This window comes from Coturnix japonica, chromosome 1, assembly GCF_001577835.2.
Source record: "Coturnix japonica isolate 7356 chromosome 1, Coturnix japonica 2.1, whole genome shotgun sequence".
NCBI lineage: Eukaryota > Metazoa > Chordata > Aves > Galliformes > Phasianidae > Coturnix > Coturnix japonica.
The window spans coordinates 89,033,040-89,052,023 of NC_029516.1; the positions used below are offsets into that span (position 1 = coordinate 89,033,040).

The following is an 18,984-nucleotide window of genomic DNA, read 5'->3' on the forward strand; positions in this document are numbered from 1 at the left end:
GCACATAGGTATCTATGAATGTACATCATGCGTGGTAGGGCCCTGAGCACATCCTATTCTTGTCTCCATCTGACGTGCAGTTGTCTTGCCTTGGGGCGTAGGTGTGCTGTCTTGAAGAGTATTGCATGAAATCTCAGTGATGCCAACTCCCCCATCTGGAGCCACCTTTTTTCTTTGGTTCTGCTGTGCTATAGCCCTTCCCTGGTCCAGCTGCAATCTCAGGGAGCTGGGCACTACCCTCAACATCAAATCTGTTCTGTCCCATTCCAGCTGAACTGGGAGCCTGCAGTAGGATCTAAGGGCTGGGCTCTATCTGACCCCAGACATCATCTCCAGCTCAGATAAACTTGCCACACTGTGCTTAAGGATGGAGCTGGTGGAGGAGGAAAGAACTGCACCACTCTGGGTTGCTGCTTGGGGCCCTGATCCTGCAGCCCCATACCTCCAGTGGAGTAGTGTCAGAGATAAAGAAGCTAGTTCTTCATTGCAACACTGAGTGACATGTGGGCCATGCAAGATTTTTCTTAGATCAGCCTTTTTTTTTTTTTTTTTTTTTTTTTCTCCCCTCTCTCGGTTTTGAGTTATCTCATTGTTGACTACAATGAAGTGATTTTGTGGGTAATAGATTCTGTGAGGGTTAGCGCTAATTCAAAAAGAAGTAAGCTCTTCTGCCTGGAAGGCTTTTGTGGATATGGCAACACTGAGTATCCTTGGACTTCAGCCTCCCCAAAGGTTCACAAAGATGCTGAACATTTCTGGAGACCAAACAGTGGATGTCAGTGCATTGAAGTGGTGGGTGGCATCCCAGCAGTGGCAACAGCAGTATGAAAGACAAGCCATGTTCTGAATGGCCATGTATATTTTGATGTGTGTGGCTCTTGTTCATCAGTGGTAAAAATGCATACCTAATAGTGATGGCAGTGTTAAAAAACAATACTTTGTAGCTGAGAATTTGCCCTGTCTAATAGTGATACTGTGTTCTCTGTATCTGTTGTAGTTTCCATGGATATAAATGGGAAATGTTACTTTTCGAGTCACCTATGTACATTGCATAAAGGACTTTTTTGGTAGTTAAACTTTTCTGTTGATAGCCTGGGATTCTGACCTTGCAGAAGGCAACCCATCATCAGTGTTTTCTCCACTGCCGTGGGAGGACACTGCTGCATCCTGCTGCTGCTGCTGCAAATCCTTACCTTCCACAGCTTGCCTCATTCATCTTTTCTTCCTCCTGTCAAGGTTTTCCTGTGTTCTTGGAAGTAGCTACAGAGGAAATTAAAGGCTTTATTTCCAGCCTATCTTCAGATGTCACAAATATGGAGGCCAGCCTCTGAAAATCCAGTTCTAAAAATTCCAGTGTTTATTGTTTTCTGTACTTCCCTGCCAAGATTTTCTCTCTGCTGTGGCAAAATAATGCCATCTGTAAGATATATCAAGCTACATATTAGTTTGTTGGTACTTAGAAATGCCATAAGCTCATTCATGGCCTTGTTATGGTTTAAGATGCTGCTAAACTTCCTGGGATGTAAGGGCTTGTTTTGAATGCCTCTTTTTTTTTTTTTTTTTTTTTTCCCCTCCTTTAATTTGGTCTGATCTAGTTTAAGAGTTTCATCTTGAACAGATACATAAGTTTGAATAAATTCATCAAAACATTACATGTAACTTGACTTCGTGCATGGAAACCAGTGATAATGTATATTGTTGGAATTAACTTGCATGTTATAACATTATTGCTACAGAATGTCCTCAGTAGCTCCTGTTTAGAATATTTGTTATAAAATTTGCATTTTTAACTGATCTCTAAACTTTATTTTATGTGATCATGACTACGGTATATAGACAAATATACAAACACAATTTCATCATTGTACAACATCTCTCTCATTTCCACATAAAAATCTGGATTCAGAGATAGTTTTTTAGAATGCAAATACTTTAGTAAGTACATGTAAAGATAAATAACAGAAAATGAATACCTTTTCACATAAAAACCATACAGGCTATAACCAGTGCAAAAGACATTCAGAATTAGAAGAACAAGGTGGTATTGGAAATAGCATACATTTTGCAGTTGCTTTGGAATTCAGTACTGAAACCAAACATAACACATCCCATTCTTCCCCACTTCTGGTTGTGGTTTTTTTTTTTTTGTTTGTTTGTTGTTGTTTTTTAACTGCATCTGATAATGGCTATAGGGGCATCAGTTATCATTGTGTCAAAGACTAAAATAAGAAATGCTCCACATAGAAAATAGAAATGACTTAACAGTTTCTGGCTGATGATATATCAAGGGGAAAAAAGGCACCTTATTTCTATGCCTTGAAGCCAACCAAAATCGGTCATGTACACGTGTATCACTTCAAGGGCAATAGGGTTAAAGAAACAACAACAACTAAAAACTACATGAGGATTGCTGAACACTTATCTCACTGGGAAGTAAGAGAAATTGTCTGTAGATTAGGATTCTAGTCAGGTTTGTCTGAAACTTAGCTTTGATTCCTCAGTTATCACTGATATCCCATGGTTAAGTAGTGTAAGTAGTTTTCCTATGCCTCAGTTCTCCATCAGGTAAAAATAGGGAACTCTTACAGGGCTGTTGTGAGGATAGATGCCTCATGTTTGTTAAGTGCTTGGATTACTCATTAATTGAGGCAGTCTAGGTACCTAAAAGCTCTATATATGCTAGAATGTGTATAGGATGTCTCCATGTACTATGTTTCTAGTAACTCCCTCAATGTAGCTTAGAAGACAGAAGAACCAACAACACACCTAGAAGGACCAAAAGGTGTACCCTGTTCTGAACGGTACTTGTGTTTGGAAAGGCAAAAAAAAAAAAAAAGCTACTTTGAGGAAGAAACCTTATTATGCTGTGACTGGACATAAGTAACATAAGTATAAATGTAGAATATAAGCAAAAAATGGTCTGAGAGTATGACAGGGAATGAGATGAAGCTATTGTATCAAGTTATCTTCTGAGAAGGGAGGCAGAGAACTGTAACAAAGCTCTAAAAAATAGGGTTGTTAGTGAAGGTCAGACATACAGGGACAGGATCAAAAAATGAAAGAAGAATGAGGTATTAGTAAATAGCAACATAATTACTTCTCCTTTGCTAGATTATAGAACTCCAGACACAACTGGGAAGCTGAGATGGAGAATATTTTGGAGAAGTGGTAGAGAATAACAGTATAGCTGCTGATGAAATGGATATGTTGATTTATTGTATCTGACTAGCAAAAGGCTAGTGTTGAGGATGCAGTTGAACAGACAGGGGGAGACTGTACAAGGATCAAAAATCAGATTGGTCATGGTGGGGCTGTAAATTCCACTAGCTTTGGTTGTCTGCATCAGGCCCCAGGAGGAGACCTCAAGCTGGCTGTGTACAGCAAGCTAGGTGCTCCCGTAGGCAGAGCAACTGCTTATTCATGATAGTAAAAAGTGCACTGTAGGTGAATGTTTGGCCGTGTAGACAACAGGTTCCTGATGTAAAAATAATCATGTGTGGGAGATGTGACTTGTGTCAAAAACTATTTAGGGGATGACTAGTCAACAGAAAGGATGATTTGGTCAACAGAAGGGAAAGCTGTGGGAATACTGAAGTCGTACTGGGTAGGATGGACAAGGAATGGAATTTATCTAGGAAAAGATACCAAAGTCTGCTTAGAGAGAATATTGTTTCAAAACAGGCATAAACGTGGACCTTTCAGACTGTATCTGGGAGATTAAATAATCATAAAAATCTGTACTTGAGAATCTTAGGGGGTAGAGACTTCACTTTGTTTTGTGATTTTGGTTTCTTTACTTTCATAAGGCCATGCAGTTTCGTAGGAAAAAAATAGAGAACATCCCATCTCATGACATATCTTGTAGCACTACATTTGAGTAGTTTTATTAGTGAAGGTTTTGTTTAGTTTGTTTGACTTCAGTCACACTAGGAAAAAAGAAAAAAATGGGAGACTTGTTGTTTATCTGTCAGCTCTGTGTACCTTTCCTGTACAGACTTTGTTTAACAGGAATGTAAGTAAATACAAATCAAATACTGAGAGCATAAAACATCCCAAACATTTTAAAGATGCACTGAAATATAATGTAATTATTTTCTATTATGATACCTATACCTATTATGAGCTAAAACGGATTCTGCTTTTCATGTATCATTCTGTAATTTGTGGCTTTGCAGTTTTTTGAAATGCAGTTGTTTGTTCATGTGGTAGATTTTAAAAAAAAAAAAAGTCAGAAGACAAATTAAAAAGCCTAACTGAAATAATGCCAAAAGTCTTACACAGTTTTTGTACTAGATAAATTCCTAGTGTAATGGTTGCTGTTTCTGTTGTTTTTTAGTAAAAAAGAAATTATAGTGTAATTAACTAGGGCTAAACAGGATGTTTTCTGTTATATGATTTAACAGTATTGACCTATGTCTATAACAAGGTATCGAAAATAATTCTGTCAGCTGTTACTTTTGTGTAGTTTCTGTACTTAACAGCACATTCTGCTTTATGTTGCATGTACTGTAGGTGTACCATATTACTGAGCTTAAATGGTCTGGGATATAAGAGGCTTATAAAAAGGGAGAGTGTTGTGTTTGTTTTTATTTTTTACAAACAGCATTCTTAATCACTAAAGTCCCTAAGTGTGGGTCTGGAAGAGGGATATGGGATGCCTTTGCCTTTGCCGCTTCTGAACTGGCAGTGAGGCTGCAGAGAGCAGTGGGAAAACACAAATCTGCTACTTGCCTTTTGAAGTGAAATGGGATGTCTTCTTGGGCACCAGCAGCATGGAGGATGGTTGCTGGGGTGTAGACATGCTGCAGGTGCCCCACAAAGTAGCTGTCAGTATGAGGGGCTGTGTGCGAATTTGTGGATGTGCCTTCTGATCCTCTTTCAGATGCAGTGGAGATTTTTCTTTTCTCTTTTTTCACTGTAATGGGCTTGCAGTGCAATACTACCCATAGTATGTATATAAAAATTAATCCTGTTTTAGTACTTAAAGAAAGCTGCCTTTACTTAAAAGGCCTTGTCCTTTTTTTTAGCAGTAAGCAAAACTACTACCAATAAAAGGAAATTAGTTTTGTAGCTTTGTTCTGATAGATTGTCTATGTACTGTAGTAAGAATTCGCATTTGGCAGAGCCAAGTCCACCCATAGACAGAGACTGGATTGTGTAGGCAATATTTGAGTATAATTTTACCCCTAATTTGATAACTGAAGTCCTGAGAAAGGCTGACTGAAAAGATACGTACAAAATTATCCCCCCCAAATCAGTAAACATTTACAAGAACTTCGAAGAAGTTCAATCAGTTTAATACAGCATTTGTTTCAAATTTATATAATATTTCTGAGATGGAGCTGCCCACAAAATCCAAATGCATATATATATATATATATATATGTACACACATATATAAAGAAAATCCTGCTAAATAGTTTGTGCATGTTCACAGAAACCCATTCTGTGGGTTCAGCTCAGCTTTAGTGGTATGTGAGGAACTGGTAGATAATTTCTTATCTTTTTAAAGCAAACAACGAACACCAACATAATAAAATCAAGAGGATTGTATTGGCTATTTAGGCATGTAATTGTTACTGCCTTTAACAGTAGTTGTCATTTGCTCTTGAAATATATAATTTTATTTTTGAAAAACACAAATAATTTGATTTAACACTTCTTTTGTTTAGACTACTTCATAGTGGAGATTTCTATGCCATCTAATGTAAGTTGTATTTTATTTTAGCTCTGCACAAGTTTCTACATTAGTCCCTGTTGCAAATAGTGCAAATAGAGTATCAGGCCTTTGCTCACTGAGTGAAGTAGATCCGCTTATACAGGACTTTGTGTCAGGGTGACACTCAAGTGCCAGGGCCGTCTGCACAGCCAGTGAGCTGCAGTCCTTTCTCAGGACTGGTAGTGCTCAGCTTCAGCATGGCTTCAGTCATGACCAGGACTGGGTAACCTCTGCTCATCCTCTGAGTCATGTGCTATGATATAGGTATGATGTATCTATGATATGCCACGTGAGAGCAGATACCTTATTCTAAAGTGGGAAGCCATGGGTAGATGACACAAAGTTAAAAGCCAGTCCATGCTGATTGGCAGGACTTTGCAGTGAACAGATTCATTGTTGTGTTTGTAACCAGACAAGTCTTTTGCTGGCCTAACAAGCCATATGGAGCCCATCACGAATTTATGTTTGAAGAGGGACATGAAAACACAGTGCAGTGACAGAGATACTGTCCTGAAATGCCTTGCAGCTTTCAGGAAGCTACTAGCTGTGATTGTCCCTGTCTCCTTGTCTCTTTTGGTGTCCTTTAGGCAAGCATATAGATTGATAGATTTCTTTGATCTATTGACCTGACATTCTCAGTTGGAAGATTTACAGGTGTTTTGTTTTGTTAGTATTTTACTTATATAAAGACTTGAATCTGTGAGAGCAAAGGCTTGATTGCATGAATCTGTGAGAGCAAAGTTTCCAGTACTTATAAAAATTCCTTAATTTATTAGTCATTGGCCCCCAGTTCTTATTTCTCATGTGTTTTTGTTTGTTTGTTTGTTTTTTTCATGTAAAGGGGCGTAAAATTGAAGTGGAAAAGTTTAAGCTTTAAAAGTATTCCTGTATACTTTTTGCAGACCTAACTATAACTTCCATAGGTCTATGGTCAGAAAAGTCAGTTTAATTATCAGCAAACAACCAAGAGCTATAGACAAGAACTCCATTCTATTCCTTTTAGCTATTAATATGATTAACTCCAGCACTGATTTAGTGTTGCAAAAAGAGAACCCCCAGAAACCCAGTTAATGGCAGCTCTGTTCCTACACTGTGACTTTGTAGAAGTCCTAATACTTCAGGTTTTAAAAACTAATAATGTAGAGCTAACATGAAAATGATACTTTGGAAAGGAAGATGAAAGACGATTCCCTTTTCATTCTTCCCCAATGATTTGCAGGCAAACACGTCCCCAGGCAAGTTCCAAACTTCCATAATTACATTGAATTCCTAGTTAATTGGGCTCTTCTCTTGCTATTGAGTTCTTCCTTGAATAATGCCTGCTTTATAATGATTTGTGTGCAAACAATAAATCTAGAGATTTAATAGGATGAAGGCTGTAGCTCCGTACGTTTAGCCCTTAACTTCCATTGAAATCAATAGTTTTGCAAATCTGTTTATAAGTGACTTGAAATGAATATGCATAAAATAGGATTACTATTAATTACTTGAAGTATAAAAAGAGTACAACAACAATCTTCTTTGAAAAATGACTGACAAAATTGTATCTACCTACTATGATTGTTGTCAATACTCTCATGCTCTTTATATTTTATTGTATATGCATATTTTGGAAAAAAAGGAACTTGTCTATTTTGTCTGCAGAATTTGCAGACTGGTAAGCAAACTCACTTTATTTTTTGTGTGGATTAAATTGTGGGCAAAAAAGTCTGTTGTCTCCTGTCATACACTTCATGATGCCTCTTCTTTAATGAGCATAAGTTTGTTTGTGATTAAATAGAAGGTGAAGAATCCATGGTGGAAGAATCCATTTTCTCTTAGCAATACAGGAAAAGAAGCAGTGGGCGATAATTTGTGTTCAGAAAGAGGCTGTGACGTAATACTTTTGTTTTATGGAATTTGAGCTGATGCAAAAAGGTACCTTTTTTTTCCCGGAGCAGTCAGATGCTCCAGGCTGTTTGAGGAACACTGGCAATGGTGCCTGCTTCAGCAGAGATGGGTATCCATCCCAGTTCTAAGATCTGGCCAAAATAAGCAAATTAAATTTGTTCTATCATTAATCCACTTACTCTTGGTAGTTTTCATGCACATCATGTTGTTACTGTCAGGCTAACCAAAAGTCTAACAATAAAAGATAATTTCTTCTTCAGTGCTGACCAAATTTAATTGTTATCTCTATCTCTGATTTCCCTTGTTCTGCAATGTAACCATGAGTGACTAACGTGTGGCTGGAGTTCAAATACAAAACTTCTCTTTCAGTAATATCTAGAAAACAGAGATGAATGTTCATCAACAAGAATGTTGGCATTAAGTGCACAAAGTGCTAGCCTTTTTCAGGCAGTCATGGTTTTTGGTAAGAATGGAGAGATTAATATTTTCCTGCATTTTTCACTGCACAGGACAAATTCGAGTCACTCTGGAGGATCATAAACAGAACATGGATTCTGTTTATGTTTTCTGTTTGTTTATTTTTATTTTTTGGTAAAGTTGCTTGCAGTTCTTCTGTGTAGAACATCAGTAAAATGATCACTGTTGAGTTTATCCTATCATTAGTAATCTTGTCATTGTTTTTATATTTGCTCAAACTCTTCTGCTATGAAACTGCTAAAAACATGGTCTACCCCTGAATTCTCTACATCATGGTCCCTGGCTTCCCTTTTAGTCAAAAATGGAAGGCATCTGCACAGGTACTCATATGATGATTCAGTATGCCGGAAACTTCAGTCTCAGGTGAAAGTAAGAGATATGATACAGTAGTCTTTTTCATTGTCTTCTTATGTCACTTGCCACTAGCAATTTCATTTCCAGGGTCCAGAACTGAATTATGTTACTTTAGTCAGACATTTTCCTTGTGGTCAGCAAGTGTTTAGTGAAACACTGCCAAACCTTTCTGACACTGATGGTGGAGCAGCCAGTGAGGAGATATATGCTGCTGGACGTTCTTACAAACATGGAAGGACTGGTTGGGAATCGGAATGTGGGGGCAGCCTTGGATATGCAGTAGCCGAGCAGAAGTTCAGGATCTTACATGGAAGAAACGAGGCAATAGGTAGGATTACAACTCCAGACATCAGGAAAGCCAACTTTGACCTCTTTAAAGAGATACTTATAGGTATCCCATGAGTTAGAGTGTTGGAACGTAAGGGAGCACAGGAGTTGGTTGACATTCAAGCACCATTTCCTCCAAGCTCAAGACTGGTGCATTCATAAGAGTAAGAAATCAGACAAAGGTAGCAGGAGACCTGCATGAATGAACAAGGAGCTCATGGAAAATCTCAAATGGAAAAAGGAAAGTCTAGGGAATGTGAAAAATGGGTCTGTCCACTTGGGAGCAATATAAGGAATATTGTCAAGGTATGCAGGGAAACAGTGAGGAAGGCTAAGGGTCACTTGAATTAAATCTGGTGATGGAGGTCATGGCCAACAAGAAAGAGTTCTTTAAGTATGTTAATAACAAAAAGAAGACTAGAAAAATGTGAATCTACTGCTGAATGAGGTGGGTGCCCTGGTATCAGAGAAGGCTGAGAACACTTCTTTGCCTCAGTTTTTACTGCTGAGGCTTTCTGTCAGGAATCTCAACCCGGGAGATGAGAGAGTCTGGAGAAAGGAAGATTTCCCCTTGGTTGAGGAGGATCTGGTCAGAGATTGTCTAGGCAAACTCAACACACAGAGATCCATGGGCCCTGATGGGATGCACCCACAAGTGCTGAGGGAGCTGACAGAAGTGATTTCCAAACCTCTCCCTATCATCCTGAGGACTGGAGGAGTCTTTAATAAGAGTCTTTAATAAGATATTAATAAGAAATAATAAGTCTAGTCTTTAATAAGAGCAGGAAAGAGGAGCTGGGAAGCTACATGCCAGTCAGCCTCACCTTCATCCCTAAGAAGATGATAGAACAATTTATTCTGGATGCCATGTCCAAGCAACTGGAAGAAAAGAAGGTTTATCAGGAATAATTAACATGAGTTCACCATGGGAAATCATGCTTGACCAATGTAGTAGCCTTCTTTGAAGTCATGATTGTCTGGACACATGAAGGAAGGGTAGTGGATGTTGTGTACCTTGACTTCAGCAAGGCTTTTGACATGAAAAAGGAGCCTCACTACATAGTTGATTAAAGCCCTGGAGAATAAAATGCAGTCCTCAGATTTACTACATACTTCACCTGCTGAAGTACACTGCATAAACTTTGGAGGTGGTCTGCAATTGCATGTCCCATATCTTTGTAATCTCACTTTAGCGTCTAGTCTTTAGAAGTGTTTGGTATTTAATGTATCCAAGTGAAACTGCTGTGAGCAGTGCCTTGAGTGTATAAAGTGCTGCGTAATGCTTAGTCCTCTGAAAAACTAGGCCCGTATGACTCAAATTAAGTATTCACTTAATCCCTTAGCACCAAGTAACTCATCTGTAAAATGAGGATAGTGCAGACTCTCCAAAAGAATTTGCTGAATTTGAATTGCACAAAGTTTGTGACACAATCAAAACAGTCATTATTATATTATGTAACAGAGCAATATAAAGCAATTTTTTAATTAGGATCGAGAACTACTTCCTCGGTGTCTCTCCAGTCTTCAAGTTAAGCAACAAAATTAATACAAAATATCAATACTTGAATTTTTATGTATTCATTTGTACCATAGATGGAGTACCTCTGAAAGAACAGAAATTGCACTGGCAGCAAAACATTCAGCATTTTCTAATATTTATATGGATCACATTCCAGTCTCAATAATGCTTTTTTTCATACTGTGTTTTTTAATTTATTGTCAAATATATCAAGGAGAGAACTCATAATTAAACAACTTTTTATTTTTCCCCCACAGATTTCTGTTTCAATACATTCTCTTCAGGGCTATGACTGTAACTGATTAGGTAAGCAAATATACATAGTCACAGCATTTTTTTTATCAAAAGTTTTTCCAGGTGACAAGTAAATAAATCTGAAAAAAAAATAAGTTCTGCATTGTTGGAGAACATGTACAAAATCTATTCTAAAGATGTTGAAAATGCTGTTGTTGATTTTTGAATTTTAGAAATATGTTGAAATTTGGCAAATTCCATAAATTTCAGATAGAAAAGGAGTATATTTTCCAGATGTTTTTGTTTATTTTTATTCTCTTTTTCTTTCTTGTCTTAGTTTCCTCACACTTTCTGTTGATATTTGCTGTTTAAAAATTGAGCATTCATACTTGCTGTGTGTTGTCAGTCTCCCTCTGTCTAACAGAATATCAATGTTGCATACAGAATTTTTTGTTGAGAACTGCATAGATTGTATTTTAACACCACAGCAATGGCACAGCAACAGCAGAGTGACTGGTGGGAAGTGGCTTTGAAAATTCATAAATAAGATTTCTGTAGAGCTGAAAGGAATGAAATGCAACTGTGAAATTGCCTTCAACGATCTGGTTCTTAGTACAAAACCACAATGCCAAAGGCAAATCACCAACTTAAAGTGTTATTGTTTGTAGGCTGGTATACTAGGGTGCGTCTTTAACCTGCGGATTTCTGGTTTGATTATTTGTTGTTGTATGTTGTAGATACAGTTGGCAGAAAACACTATTTTTGGCTGTCTCTTAAACTGTTGAGAGTGCTGGTGATGGAGTTAGGCTGATCTGCATGCAGTTTTAATGTAACTTAAGGCCATTCCCTCTCATCCTGGGAGAAGAAGCCGACCCTCACATTGCCACTACATCCTTTTAGGTGTCTGTAGATGGCAATAAGGTCTCCCCTGAGCCTCCTCTTCTTCAAAATGGACAACCCCAACTCCTTCAGCTGCTCCTCATCAGACTTGTGCTCCAGACCCCTCATCAGCTTCACTGTCCTTTACTGGACATACTCCAAGACATCAGTGTCTTTCTTGTAGTGAGAGGCCCCAAACAAAACATAGTACATGAAGTGCAGCCTCACCAGAGCTGAGAACAGGGGGACGATCACCTACTTGCTCCTGTTGGCAGCACTATTTCTGATATGAGCCAGGATGCCATTGGTCTTCTCGGCTGGCTCATGCTCAGACAGAGGTCGTTTTGTCATTCTGTTCCCAAAAGCTTTATTGAGTTCAGTTTACCTAGGATAAATCTCTTTCCTTTGAATTTTCTCCTGACAATTCAGTTTCCAATACCTTTACTTCCTTTGAGAACTGGGTATGCACCTCAGCCAGTTCTGCCTTCTGAACTTCCCTAGTATGATATTCTTAGATTATTATTATTAATATATCCATTTTTGCAAATTATTCTTCAATCAGTATTACAAACAGGGAGTGAAATCTTAGAATAAAAAACGTATAGCAATTTCAGAAGTTAAACTTAAAGAATTCTCCAGAGCATTTCATATTGAAAGACTGGTAACACAGGGGAAATTATCAAGGAGCTAAATTTGCATTTTAAGTTCCAAAATCTAGACCCTCTTCTTGATCTTCCACATGTTCTAGTTAATTGTTCCTCCAAGTTTCCTTACTTATGCTTGAAACTATTTTTATATTTGGTTCAAAATATGCTACAATTATTAACAATTAATAAATCTGATACTATAACAACTCTATTAAAACAAACAAACAAAACAAAAACTATTGATAATCTCTATTCTTATCTTTCTTATATGGAGGTGTCTCTTGATGAGCTTGTCATGTCACCTTCCTTTCAAACATAAATTATAACAACATTGTAATGCTTGGATTGGTTTAGAATAATAACTGATTTACTCAACAATATGAAAAATCTGAGAAAAGAAATCATTATGGCTTAAATTACAATTTTAATTTTAATTTAATTTGTTAGAAAGTCTTTGTTTCTCTAAGTACTATTAATCATTTTTTCCTGAAATGAAAATCAGTATATTTCTGTGAGATTTCCAAGCCCATCTTTTAAAAAACTGATTGCTTTCTTTCATTAAAGTAATGAAATCAAGTTCATCTGGATCATCTAAGCTGCATTTTTACAGAATAAACTATTTTCTCCATCTTCTTCCCATCTTCTGCATTATGTACATTTGTACTCAGGCCTTCTATCCCAAAGATCAGCTGAGGCTGTAGCTTTTGGGTATTATGTATCTGTCAGTCAAGGAAATCTCATCAAAGTGCTTGCTTATCAGTCAAGGTGCTAAAAATAGCTGTCTGGAGGAAGACATCCCTCAAAGAAATTGTATAGTTACAAACTGTTTGCTGACCAGATTAGTTTCATTTGTTCATTTTCTACAGTCACGATAATTGCTGCCTCTAAGAAGCAAAGGAACAGAACACAGTGAATATTTCTGCTCCACAGTCGGAATTCTGTCTTTGTATTAATTGGATCACAGATTATGAACAAATTTTGTTGAAGTAAGGGGCTTAGCCAAATATGGGTGATGTATGATCAGCAGCTCAACATGGAGTACTGCACTGATCTTTACTACTGGTAGCAAAATGGGTGTTGATTTGAAACTCTGAACATCTCTCTACCAACCCAACAATCTTCAAGATTGTGGCTTTGTTCAACATCATGTTCTGTTGGTGTTTGTAAGTCTGAAAAACCTAGTGACTGAAAAGCCAATACTGTCTCAGCCAAGTAGACGTTAGGCAAATTGACACCTAGTTTATATACACCATTAAGCCAGACACTAGATGATTTTCATGTTTTAGCCACAGTTGTGTATATAGAGCTCCTTAAGAAACTGCAGCATTGGATTGTTACTGCAATACTGTGCAGTAACAGGAATTTCTGCTGACTCTGTCCAAAACTTTTCTTACAATAACCATCTCTCTGGAAAAGCTGTATTTTGAAGACTGTGAGCCTGCTGGTATTCTCTGAGGCACTGAAAACATGCTAAAAGAATGAGTGTATTGTATTAGTATACAATTTCTGTAGAGTACACAGATTATGGACCAGATATTTTCCATGAGGGCATAAAAAATGAATTGTGAAAGTCATCACTTTTAATTATTTCATTTTAAATCTGCATTTCATGCTCGTTTGTGCTTCTGGTGGAACCCTTTGTCTTCATTTGAAGGAGTTAATGTTGAATCCTCATGAAATATTAAAACTTCAAAATATATACTTTGGAGAGAAAAAAAAAAAGCTCTCCTTAGGAGAGCTCTGGTAACTGTGGCATGAAAAGTCTCTGAGAAGTTTTTGGTACTCACACACAGCTTTGAAACATTCTGAAATGTTACCATTTAAAGAATATCCTGGCACATCAGGTTGCTGGCAGACACAAAGCCCGTTATAAGAAACAGTCATTGAGTGAAAATCGGATTCACAGTTTTCACACAGGAAATCTGATTGCCATGTGATCCAGCTAATCACTCTCTGCTTGATTTTCTCATACAGAGATTTGTTCATAAGCTATAATAAATAAATAAATAAAAACTACGTAGAACGTACTCAAGCCGGAATAAAATAAACTAATGACTGTCTGCTGGTTATGTTTCACTCAAACCTTCTCTGAAGCACCTGGTCCTGCCTCTCAGAGACACAATGCTGCACTAGATCACCTTACATTTAATCCTACATGGCAGTTACTGTTTTACTGTTATTTTGAAGTCTTGCATAGCATAAAACTGTGTGCTCATCTCTGTGCACAGGGTTGAGATTCATACAGAGTCAAAACGGACAAAATCAGTTAAACTTGTTCCTGAATATTTAATGGACGGAAGAAAATAAAAAATGGTTTTCCAACTAAGTATTGGGTTTTTCATGCCTCTGTTCTCAGAGCTCCGCGTCGCTGGACTATATATCTCTGGGCATTTGCACACTGTAAAAGGCAGTATGGTTTTTAAAAGGAGGGTATTTCATACATGTGCTTGTATTTTTCACTACTAAAAATAATCTGGGTATATTTCTCATAATGCTTAAAATGAATGTTCTTCTGGTCCCATTGTTTTAATCAATGAAATAATACATCAATGTGTATATTTTGAGAGAAGCCCTGAAGCCATTTATTAGGGGGCTGTTTCGTTTTCAACTTGGGTGTGCAAGAAGATGGAGGAGTATATTACAAGTAATAAAAAGATTATGTATGCTTATGTATCTCACTGTAGTTAATATGGTATTTTAGTACGCAAAAAGGATGTTTCTCTTCAGTTTATGTCATTAACAGAAGCCCCCAGAATTCCTGTTAATCCTGTTAACTTAATCTACAGATTTTCATTTGTGGCATTTGTAATTATCAAGCTCTGAATTCACTCCACCTTTCCCTTCTTATGTAATAATAACTTCAAGTTAGCTACATTGTCATGTGGGTGACTTGGATGTCTCATAGGTTTTTTCTTCTCCAGATTGGCTGTCTTGAGGGTGACAGCAGATAGATATCTATCTTTTCCCAGCAAGATGTTGTCATCAGAAATTCCCTCTCACTTCAATCACACATTCTGTGCACTGTAGGTCAGATTCTGCTCCCACACAGTTAAAACACAACCTCAGCCATGGCAGATCAAGCCCCTTCTATGCAGATCTCAACTTGGAAATGACAAATGTTCCCCCTGAAGAGGGGAAAACTGTGTGCTTAGTGATTAGTGGATTGGGACTGTGGTTCCAGACAATTGTCTTGAAATCAGGATCCCCAGTCCTGTCTGCCTTCAAGTAACTCTGCCACTAAGCATTCTCTTTGTCTTTCCTATAGAAAAATACTATTTATTTATTTATTTATTGGTGACCTTTTTCAATGAAATGCAAGCCTTGGATACTAGTTTCTAATATCTGTGGAATGCAGTGTCTGTTTTTGTGCTATGTCTGTAGACCTAGGAAAGTCTAAGTGTATCATGGAGCCTCAAGCTAACTAAGCAATTAAAATATTTGTAATACTTCATGTGCAAAGTTCACATATTAAATTGTTAGCATATAGAGACTCTAGTCTTGGAACTTCATCCAGACAGAGAAAGCCCTTGTTTCTAGACAGGACAGGTTTTGGCCAATCTTCACAGAAGGGCAGGAGGCCACTTGTAGGGTCAGGATCTCAGCAAGCTTGGCAGCTCTTTTCTCCTACCATCCATCTTGTAAAGTTTGATAATTTTGTTAATGCTTCAGCTGTTGGATGTGATTATGAAAGAAATCCTGTTTTCATCCTCTCTTTAATTTTATAGCCTTAGTAGTTGCAGATGACTTTTTCAAAGACCAATTGTAATTTCTGACTTTTTGATATTTTAAAAGGGTGTATGAAAGCAAGAATATGCAAGATTCAAAAGTAAGATTCAATCTTTTATTTCACATGGCTAATCTTTTTTGCAAATATTCTTATGATTTTTACTGTGGAGAGAAGCCTGAAAAATATGTTAATACTAAATTACTCTAAATTTAAACAATTTTAATGCAAATATTGAAAGTGATTGTCTTTTGAATCTTTTTTCTTTATTCCATATTATAAACTTTTCATAGGAAAACGTCAAACGAACCATAATTTTCAGTCAAGTAGAATACATGAGAATTTCAGAAGAAACATGTCACCAATTTAACTCTATAGAGCCCCCAAATTATTACTTTTAGCAGTTGTTCAAGTGAGTAAGAATAGAAAGGTGCAGGTGAAGTGTTTCTTTCTCAAATACCTCAAAACAGTTTTATATCAGAAATTACAGGAGCTGTGAACTACAAGCCTTATATTGGAACTGCAGAGCTATTACTATTGCAGCTTTGGCATTTTCTCTGAATGAGCTTGCTTCATATTTTACAATATCCTAAAATCTGTTGTTTGTCCATAGGCTTAGATTTAAGTTTTTGTTTGTTTCTTTATTTGTTTTCTGGAATGTTTGAGGGAAAATTTATCTGAATATACAGTAGGTATAGATGAATATACCAACAGCTGGTAGCAGTTTGAGCTGTTATCTCCAGCAATTTATTTTTATTACTGCTTCTTTAATGTTTGAAGAGTTATTTGCTTAATTTTCATAGTACATAGCAAAAGTGAACAGCTGTTCTGCTGTTGACTTAGTCATTTCTTAACAGTTTCATTTTTTTAACCCTCTTCTGGCATGTTTTTACACACTATTGACAACTTTGATTTCTGATTACTGGAATGCAACTAAGCAAATTGGAAAAAATAATCTGTAGGAAGGATGACAAGGAAATGTTTGCTAAAAATGAGTTAAAATATTTTCCATTTCTTTTTTTTATAACTACTTTCGGGAACACTTGAAGCCATAATAAAGGAGTTAAATTATTGATTTTTTTGTGTGCCATTTCTGTCTTAAGACATTAATAAATTCTAAAATTTTGTCTCCTATTACCTTACGATTATTTTAAAACAACAAAAAAGGTTGTTAGCAAGTATGTCTAGTTCTTCCATAGACACTGCACTGTATAAAATTATTCTAAAAGAATTAGGAAGGAAGTTACTTACATTACAAAGGGAAACATGAAAGATAGAAAATTGCTTATGCGCAGGTCTACGTTTGTTCTCTGTGTTCTGAAGATGTAATGTGAGAGTGGCCTGCTAGGAAATGAAGATACTTCAAAACATACTCATGTGTCTCTTAGTCTGCTTGAGACTCAGCGATTGTACTGTGTTCTTCACATTTTTAAGAGTAAACATAGTGGAAACCTTTAGAAATATTGCAAGATGTTGTTGCCTGTGCATTTAATAGTGTACTTCACAGAGTAAAAGGAAAAATTATGATGTTAGAGATTCTTTGGCTTCTCAATTGCTTGTTAGAGTTGCCTTGCAAAATTCTGAATCCTGTTTGGGTTTTGTTTCCCCATTGTGATAATTTGGTAAATGAGATGAGCTCTTAGGCTTGAGCTTTGTCAGTCTGGCCTCACAGGATCTATGGTGCAATTCCTACTTTGCACTGCAAATGGGCATCAAACTAAATTCCAGAGTACCCATCTAGTAGAAAAGGGCTTATTCACATCAAGGATTACATCAGACATACAGCTTTGTGAGGTTGTTGTGGGTATGTTTCTATTCAATAAGAACCCTAATGTTTTTAAAAAAGAACAATACTTGCAGCTGATATTTCTTGTATATTTAATGATGTACTTCCCAGGGAGAAGTGGGAAGGGGAGAATGGAGGCAGTATTAAGAATGGGTGGATGAAAAGAGTGTAGACATCAAGTTGAGGAAGATGATCCTCCCCCTCTATTCTGCCCTGATGAGGTCACATCTGGAGTACTCTGTACATTTCTGGACTCCCCAGCTCAACAAGGACAGGGATCTCCTAGAAAGAGTCCAGCTGAGAGCAACAAGGATGATTACGGGACTGGGGAGGGGATCTCATCACATTTTAAAAAATATCTAATGTGTGAGAGCCATGTTGGTGGAGGATGACTATTTTAGGTGGTGAGCAACAATTAGAACAAGGGACAGTGGACAGAAACTGCAACACAAGAAGTTCCATATTAACACAAGGAAGAACTTATTTACTGTCAGAGTGACGGAGCACTGGAACAGGCCTCCCAGAGAGGCTGGGGAGTCTCCCTCAGGAGATATTTAAGATCCATCTGAATGCCTACCTGTGTGACCTGCTGTAGGGAACCTGCTTTAGCAGTGGGATTGTGCACCAGAGATTCCTTCCAGCCCCTTCTTCCAACCCCTGCAATTTTGTGATTCTGTAAACAGAAACTGAAAAATGTGCTATAAGGTATATAATACCAAGATCTAAAGAAAGATACAAAACGTATCACAGAATCACAGAATCGTAGGGGTTGGAAGGGACCTCCAGATACCATCAGTCCAACTCCCCTGCCAAAGCAGGTTCCCTACACCAGGTCACACAGGTAGGTGTCCAGGCGGGTCTTGAATATCTCCAGAGAAGGAGACTTCACAACCCTCGTGGGCAGCCTGTTCCAGTGCTCGGTCAAACTCACTGTAAAGAAGTTGTTGCGCACATTCGTGCAGAACTTCCTGTGCTCCAATTTCATATGCTTTGCTTTGTTATTTTTCATTTCTGAGGCTTTTTTGGTTTTTAACTACTCAGGTTTATTTTATAATTCTTCTGCATGCCTTTCTGTCACAACCCTTCTGGTGGTTCAACGACTCTTACTTATGCATATACTTATCTATAGACTTCTGGTATGTACATAGGTCACTCTGAAAGTAATCCCTCCTACTTATTTCCATGGAGTCTATGACAGATACACAAAGCACAATAACACTGTTTGATAGAGCAAATTCTCAGCTACAAAATACTATTTTTCAACATAGTCTCTACCACTAGCTATACATTTTCACCAGCAATGAACAAGTCTGCATGCTGCACTTGTAAAAATCTGCATGGCTTGTCTTTCATGTCAGTTTTCACCTCTGCTGAAACGCACCACTAACCACCTCACTGTGCTCACATTCACTATTTGGTCTCCATAAA

General features: G+C 37.4%; 1 long non-coding RNA gene across 23 annotated transcripts in view; it reads left to right on the plus strand.

Moving 5' to 3' along the window:
- LOC107322457 overlaps positions 1-18,984 on the plus strand; it is a 396,746-nt gene that overhangs the window by 227,815 nt on the left and 149,947 nt on the right. For all 23 annotated transcript variants that reach the window (XR_004309350.1, XR_004309367.1, XR_004309355.1 and 20 more), the window contains one exon: positions 10,544-10,592. This is a non-coding gene — a long non-coding RNA (uncharacterized LOC107322457). The remainder of the gene's footprint in view (positions 1-10,543; positions 10,593-18,984) is intronic.